The following is an 8,634-nucleotide window of genomic DNA, read 5'->3' on the forward strand; positions in this document are numbered from 1 at the left end:
TGTCATGATTTATCTCGTGGCCGCCCAAAAATTTATCTTTAAATATAACTTATCTTTTTCTTTTTTTTAGAAATTGAAGTAAATTTATTTACAAATATATGCACACATTATATTTGCAAAGCCTTGAATCAAGGTTCTCTAAGAGTCTGTTTGGGACAGCTGAAAATTATTTTTTGAAAAAACCAAACCTTAATTTTCTATCAGCCACCACAGCTAGTCAGGTCCAGTGGCAAAATGTAACTTTCAATTACAGCTTTTTGAAAAAACAACGAAACACAGTTTCGCCAAATAGAAAGAATTGTGGCGTGGCATCGCACTGCCGTCTCAAACGCTTTGTTAGTTGATATCTACAGTTTCTACCAATAATCTTATGGGCTCATAAGAAGTGCAGAGTTAGAACACATCAATGAACGAAAAAATAGATAAAAAATTCTGATGAATTTGAAGATGAAGCATAGAAAATTGAGTAAAACTCTTCAACACTACGAGAAAAAGCGTTAAAATTAACGAAAAGACCGACGATCTAAACTTATATGGGTATAAATGTCATATTTTCTGACGGTTTTGTGATGGTTTATGTAATGAGTTACTTCTGACGACACAACAATAAAACATGTCGATTTTCAACATTAAATTGTTTCCGACTGTTTTTTATTATTACTGACGCATTTTACTGTCAGTTCTAAGCAAATGATAACCGACGTTCTGATGTTATCGATTATTTACAAACAGGTCATTTGGTGGGATGTTAACCAACGAAAATTTTGAGTAAGTAATGAAAAATTCCATCTTAATGTAAATAATAGACGGATTTTATACCATTTGTAAGCAGTTAGAAAGAATCTCTTATATCACCAAAATCGCGACATCCTCGGTCTTGCCCTGATCCTCTCTCTCTCGGTCTCGATCTCTCTTTGTGTCCTAATCGTCCCCTCCCCTCTCTCGACGACTCCAGAGCCCCTGGCGACCCCAGATCTAGCAACCCCAGCTCCGACGACTCCAACTCCGACGACTTCACCACTTCAAAGCTCACAGGTATGGCCAGCTGTCCTTTCTATTTAGTTATGGATGCTCTTACTGGACATTTATATAAGGTTGTTCCTTGATGTTTGGTTTTTTGTCGTTGATTTGCTTCTTCTGGATGAGACTAGGGGGTGTTTGCTTGCAATTAGGATTTAAGTTAAATAGGATTTACTAAATCTAAAAATTATTACATATGAAAAGATATTTGGTTCAATTAAGGTTAAATCCAATTAAATCCATTTGATGTGTAGGGGTGGATTTATGTATGATTTAAGTTAAACCCTGCCAAACAACCAAAAATGCCTCTTTAAATCCTACATGTTCTTAAATCACACCATTTTGCCTTAAATCTGGAATTTACTGAATCCTGTAGCAAGCAGGATTTGCAGGATTTATTTACGGAATTTTAAAAAGTTAAAGCTTGTGGGATAAATTAAGGTGTTTGAGATAATCTATTTCAGGTGTTTGGTTCAATTAAAGTTAAATTCAATTAAATTCATTTGAGTTATTTGGCATAAATCTATTTGAACTATTTTTGTCCTGCGCTAAATTTGTTAAATCCAACTAATAAGTTGATTTAGTAATTTTGGATTTAATAAATGGTACGAATAAAATTGGATTTAACTTGAAGACAAATTTATCTAAATGATTTTTAGTGTTTGGCTAGATTTTAGTTAAATCTAATTTAAATCCTACAATCATATCAAATGTCCCTTAATTTATGAAGGTCAACATTAGAGTTAAAAGCCTTCGTTTGGGTAGATCTTGAACTGAACAATGAAATGTGATTTTAGTGGCAATAGCTCTAGTGACGGAGTTGTAACTACGCGTGATCAAAACATTAAAAAGTGTGAATGTTTTAGATTTCTAGCTTCTCTCGTTCAAAGTTTAAGTGATATAGATGGGGATGTGAATGGTAGATTTCAAGTTGGTTGGTTGAAGTGAAGGAATGTATCCGACCTATTGTGTAATATAAAATACTACTTAGACTTAAAGAAAATTTTATAAGATAGTGGTGAGACCTGCAATGTTCTAGACGCATAATGTTGGCCTTTAAATTAATGGGCTATTCAGTTGAAAGCATGATTTAGTTTGATTGGGTTTTAATAAATCCTGCAAATCTGGAATTATCAAATCCTGAGGTACATGCCAAATCTGAAATATGTTTTGTTCAAAAAACGATAGTCTCTCAAAAATTGAATTTAAGTTTGACTCGCACAAGAAATTGGAGTTGAAATAAGCATGTCGATGTACGAGCTAGAATTTTGGATCATATTTTGGGTCTGTTTGGGCCAGGTGCTGCTTATTGAACAATTTGCTAATATGTTAGGTGCGGTGGCTATTACAATTTCTTATTTTTTTGAAAAGTCAGACCGCTGTCAAAAAGCTGTCACCGCACCTAGATAGGTGCGGTGTGAAAATATTATTTTCAACATTTTGAAAACACATAAGCTGTCAATACGTAGTTTACCCAAACAGGTCAGATGTGTTTTCAAAATATCACTGCAGTAAATAAACTGCCCCAAACGGACCCTTAATTGGAACCTACATCATCTCGACTTAAAGTCGAATCATTTAACATCTTAGTAATGTTAATTCTGTCGAAGATCATTAAATAATCAAATATTGACTCAAAACTAATTAAGGTGTCTTCTCTCTCTAATAGTGTATGTCACTATAGCTGCATCAGCCCTCTCATGGATATATTTATTTCATACTTTGCCTCTATGTGAAAAGCCATTCACAAATCCCACACTGATCACTGGTTTATACTTATAGAGAAAACATGAACAAAATATATTCGTGAATGAGTTGGTGTAATTATTATGACAAACAAGATTATCGATAAAACTGTTGGCATCATTTTTTTTTTGTCACGTGTCCACCTGAGCGAGTCGGGGTAACACTTCGTGCATATATGCTTCCCATAGCTCGAGGCATTCGGTTGAGACCTTTCGGCGTGTGTTGAGGGGCACATTGCCTAGGTCATTTCGCTAGACTCTGACTCTCGCTTAAGCGAAGACCGGTTAGTATGTCACTTGTCGGGTGGTTTCGATCGGGATAGTAGGTCGCATTTGTCGTGTTGCGTGTGAAAGTGTCTCAAATTGGCCCATTTACCAGCGAGTTTATTCAAACAACTCTGGATGATGAAATGGACCATGTGGGTGTGTCCAGAATGTCAATTTCACCTAGAAAGGACATACATTCAGCCACGAATTTGCGGGGGGCAAAAGATGTGCAAATTATCATTTTGGGCTTGATCATTGAAAAAGTTGTTTGAAACGACCCCGGATGACGAAATAGACCACACCAGTGAGTCTGAAACGTCAATTTCACTTAAGAATGACGTTCATTTTATTGCGAGGGCATGTTCGGCCAAAAATGTGTGAAATCGAGCTTTAAATAATAATAATAATAGTATTATTATTATTATTATTATATATATATATAGTTTTTTTTTAACCCACGCTCCAATCTCTCTCTCCCTCATCTTTTTATTGCAAGCGACTCCCTGTCGCACCTGCCGGTTTGCGAACCCTAGCAGATGCTCCCTGCACTTAGCGCCGCCGGATCTCCCTCCTCGCCAACTACCTTCTTCTGGCGGCCTAGCCTCCAGCCACCGACGAAACCCGTGCCATCCTCCCTCGCGGCCTAGCCTCCAGCCGGATCTCCCTCCTCGCCGACGAGAGAAGCTTTGTAGCTATCTCGCTTCGCAAAGTCTAGAGGAGTTCACAAAATGGGAAAAGCTTTGGAGCTAGCTCATTTCGTGACGCCGTGGAGAGTTCCCCCCTGGAGATCCGGGGAGAAAACTCTCCACATTTCCTCACCAAAGCTTGAGGCAGCAATGCCGCAAATCTAAGTGCGTCAGCTCTAGGTTTCCTAGGCGAGGTCGTTAGTACGATGGTGACTTGCTAACATATGTGGTCGTTTGCACCTCATTGTTTGCATGTGCATGCCTTGCATGTTACATATTGTATGTCATATATCACACTTGCACTTGCACTCTGCAATTTGCATTTGCACTGCACTCTGCAACTTGCATTTGCACTTGTACCTCGCACCTTGCATTTACACTTTGCACTTGCACTTGCACCTGCACCACTTGTACCTCGATCGGTCGTCCTGGACTAGTCGACACCACTTGTGCCTCGGTCGGTTATCCCAAACCTGTCACATCACCTGTGTTTCAGTTGGCTACTCCAGCCCGGTTAGCACAACACTTTGGTTTGATCGGATGCTCCATCCCGATCGACCGACCACTTGCTCATTTGTTTGTTATGTATGTGCATGTACATGTTTGTCTGCATGATTGATATCATCTACTTGAGTTGCATTCCTTCGGGTCACTGTCTTACCGGCATACCCTCTTTTCGGGTCGCTATCATCACGACATGCTTATCTTTGGGTCACTGCCTTACCGACATACTCTCTTTTCGGACCGCTGTCGTCACGACATGCCCACCTCTGGGTCACTGCCTTACCGGCGTACCCTCTTTACGGGTCTCTACCGTCACGACATGCCCACCTTCGGTTCACTGCCTTACAGGTATACCCTCTTTTCGGGCTGTTGTCGTCACAGTATGCCCACCTTCGGGTCACTGCATTGTTGGCATACTCTCTTTTCAGGCCCCTGCCCCTACGACATTCCCATTCCTACGAGTCACCGCCTTCATGGCGTACTCTTTATCACTATTTATATGTTTTGATTTGCTTGCATTTGCATTTGCATGTTTGCATGGATAGCAAGCTAGGCTCGTTAGGAGACTGACCCCGTGTTGGTCGCGATGTCTTAATGAGCATTGCTTACTGGGGAGTTCCTAGTGAACAATACGAGTTAAGTCATCGGGATTGACATGAGTCTGACCGGCCTGAGCACACACTAAAGATCTAATATATCTAACTTGTGTCACCACTCTTTGTGACTCTTTGTGACACCCTTTAGATCCTTTGGATCTTTGGGATGGGCCCAGTATGGCGACCCAGTCAAAGTCATACTATACCCAGGCTTACCCCACACTTAGATACTAGGTTGACGTACTTTTTGTTAGATGGTGTACTATGTTAGGATTTAGAGTGTTTTTTTATGTCTGGCTATTTTTCTCTGTTGGATTGGTTACCCTAGCCAGATATCTTTCTTTTGCATTATGCTTATGGGGGGACTGCATGATGCATATGTGTGGTAGTGTGTTAAGGCGTTCTTTTGCAGGGAGTCATGTCTATTTATATGCACACACACAAGTACTGCTATTGAGGGAGCATGTGATGATTTCTGACCATTTTGTTTGCAGGTATTATTTAGCTCCCCCACTTTAAGGCATGACACATTATACGTTATTTGCATGTGAGTTTTCCCGCTGACATTTGTTTTCATGTAGGATTGAGTCTTCCTTTTTTCTATGTACTTTTTAGAGTCTAAGAGAGTCCTATAGCAGAAATAAGATATAGGCCACGGGTTCCGAGGAGTTTGGCGCGGGAACCACGTGAAGGGGACCAGGAGCAGATGCTCGGGCCCCGCAGCTTAATTCATCTTAATTATGCATTTTATATTTATGTATAGAATTAGGACTGATCATGTATATGCGGAGTCCTGCCTCCCTTTTCCTTTCTGGGATAACAACTTGATCATATTTAAAATGGTAATTGAGTTGTCGCCCTTTTCCTTTCTGGAATAACAACTTGATCATATTTAAAATGGTAATTGAGTCAGAGAAAGTCAAAGATGCTAAATCAACTAAGTTAAAATTCTTCTTTTAATGAATTGAAGGATGAGTTTGATGGTGTCAAGACTTTCTTTCAAGAAAATAAGAAATGAGTCAGCTTAATTGACTTCGTAGCTAATTGTATTTCAGAGGTGTTTGGAGTCAACTCAGTCAAATCAATTTTGATGGAGAGTTAAATTCATTCTACGATTCCTTCAATGTGGAAAGATATCTTTTGAAGCTGCCAAAGTCGTCTTCTTTTAGATCTCTTGAGTTATTCATGTAATGAATAAAAACAATATTTTAAATAATATTTAATTTCTTTATTATAATTTTGTAATGTATATAGAAAACCTTTATAAAAATGAAAAATCAATTTAATCATTATATATATATATATATATATATTAAAAAGGTGGGTTGTTGTTGAACAGAGAGAAAAAGACATGATGTCATGATTTGTTTCATGGCAGCCCCATAATTTTTTTTATAAAATAAAAATTCTATTTTATTTTTTATAGACATTTGAGAAGATTTAATCGCAAATATATGTGCATATCACATATGCATGGCCTTGAACTTACAATCACTTAGTTGACATCTACATTTTCTACCAACAGTCTTTGGTGATTTGCATGTTGTTGGATCCTGAATTGTTATGGGTCTCACACCTTTCAGAGAAAGGACACGTTCAAAGAGTGAAGTTAGATCACAATCAATGAAAGAAAAAAAGGGTAGGTAAACTCACGGTTTAGAGTGCGTAGGTAAATTTGTCTTTATTTTCGAAAACCTAGTGATGGTTAGTATAACAGACAGCTTTGCTACGGGTTGAACTGCGGGTTTTAATTGAATCGACTTCTTGATGCTTATGAAATAAGCATCGATTGACTGAATCATCTGTTCACATCAAAATATAAAATGAAGGTCATTACTCGTTTGAAAGTCATGCCGTAATTTTTTGGGTCATTATTAACCGATGGTCTAATCCATCATTTATTAAGAAATTAAGCACCAAAGATCTAAAGACAGTTGGAAAGCCTTCTAAAAAGGTATTTATATCGAACTGACATTTGAAATTTCTCATTTTCTTCTCATGTGCGTGAACTCGCTCTAGAGCCGATTGAACCTTCTCAAATCCCATTTTCGCCAGCTTTTACGATTTTCAAGTTCTTATGCTCAAATTGCTAGTAATCTCAATTCTAGTATTTCTTAATGTTTTTGTTTAATTTGAACCATTAGATTTACGCATTTTTTGATTAAGTGTTTTAGAGAAATCCAAAATTTTGATGATACATCTCATTATTACATGCTTACGACTAATATCTTAGGTCTTTTCATATATAACACTAAAATTTTAATGACAAATTTACATACCTAGCATACAACTCTTTATGTTTTATATATCTCACACCTTAACTTTCATATTTACATACATGAAACTATAAATATTTAAATCCATTCATAAAAATGTGTATTTCACTTTTAAAAATTAGTAATTATGATATTGATGTTCTTAATGTGATATTAAAGTTTTGGGTTAAGTATGTAAATATGAAAGCTTAGGTTTGAGATATGTAAATGCATAAGAACTGTGTGTTACAACTTGAAATCTTTCACGAAAATTTTAAGGTGTCTCAAAATAGTTAAAATAGTGTAATTGAAATACTAGCAGTCAATCAAAGATACTTTAAGTCGTTTAATTTTCAATCCAACTAATTTAATTGAGTCTTGAATTTTTTAAATGAATTATAATATTTTGGAGTTCACATTAAGAGGAATTGAGAATTTTCATTTATGTGTAATTAGACATTTAAAATTCTGAAAAGAATTGTGTTCCAGCAGATAGAGTAATTTTTAAAGGAATTGAAAAAAAAATGAATGAAATAAAAGAAGAAAATAAAAGGTAAAGAAATGTGAAAGGCCTATTTTAAAATAAAAAATCAAAACAAAATGACCAACCACCCTGAGAAGAAGCTTGGGTGAGCATAAAAATAAAAATTAGTGTTATAGTTATCTCTTAAATAATAAGCTTAAAAAATTTTTAATGAAATTCTTAAAATATTATATTCAATAAAAGAATTTATGGATGTTAGATTGGTTACTTGAATCTTAATCGATTTAAAACTATCTTTGGGAAATGAAAATATTTTAATTAGACTAGATTAAGCTTTTTTGAGATTTTCTTAGGGTTAGGAAAAAGAAAATTAAAGGAAGGACTAAATTACTAGAAATTAATGAAAATCCTACCCTGAATTGAGACTTACGCATCCATTATAACACTTATATAATCCAGTGAAAGAATCAGGAACCCACATGAGAACTCCAACTAATTTTTAATCCTTGTTGAGATATGAGATTACTTGAAGGTAAGTAATGAGTAAGTTTGAATGAATTGATACAGAGTAAATTTACTTATTTTTCCTACATTACAGAAAAATCAAGGTGTTTTGCAAGAGCTGATTCGCTCAGTGAGAATTTTTTGTACCTCTTCAGTTGTGGTTCTTTTTATTCCCACAATAACAAGTATTGGTGCTTTCATATTTCAAGAATTGTAAGTAACCTGGCTTTCATACTTCTGTGATGTAAGTTTTATAATTTCTTGTGGTTTTTATAATATTGATTTTCTATTTCCCTCAATGCATTTTTTAAGCATAAATTTCTATTGTTGATGTGTTAACCTTCTAATCATAAAATTATTATTATTGGACGTGATGAAAATGTTAAAATCTCTCATTAAGTATGACTTCTGCTCATGCATGTCGGCACTATTTTTGGTGTGGGGTTTGCCCGTAAGAAGCTGTCGGTCATCGGAATTGAAATCCTGTTGCCCGCTTCGGAAGGACATTTTAAAAAATTTTAGTTTTGAAAAAAAAAAAGTCAAACTGACCCCATAATTTTCATAGTTTAAATG

The sequence above is a fragment of the Phalaenopsis equestris genome, unplaced genomic scaffold (genome assembly GCF_001263595.1).
Source record: "Phalaenopsis equestris unplaced genomic scaffold, ASM126359v1 Scaffold000105, whole genome shotgun sequence".
NCBI lineage: Eukaryota > Viridiplantae > Streptophyta > Magnoliopsida > Asparagales > Orchidaceae > Phalaenopsis > Phalaenopsis equestris.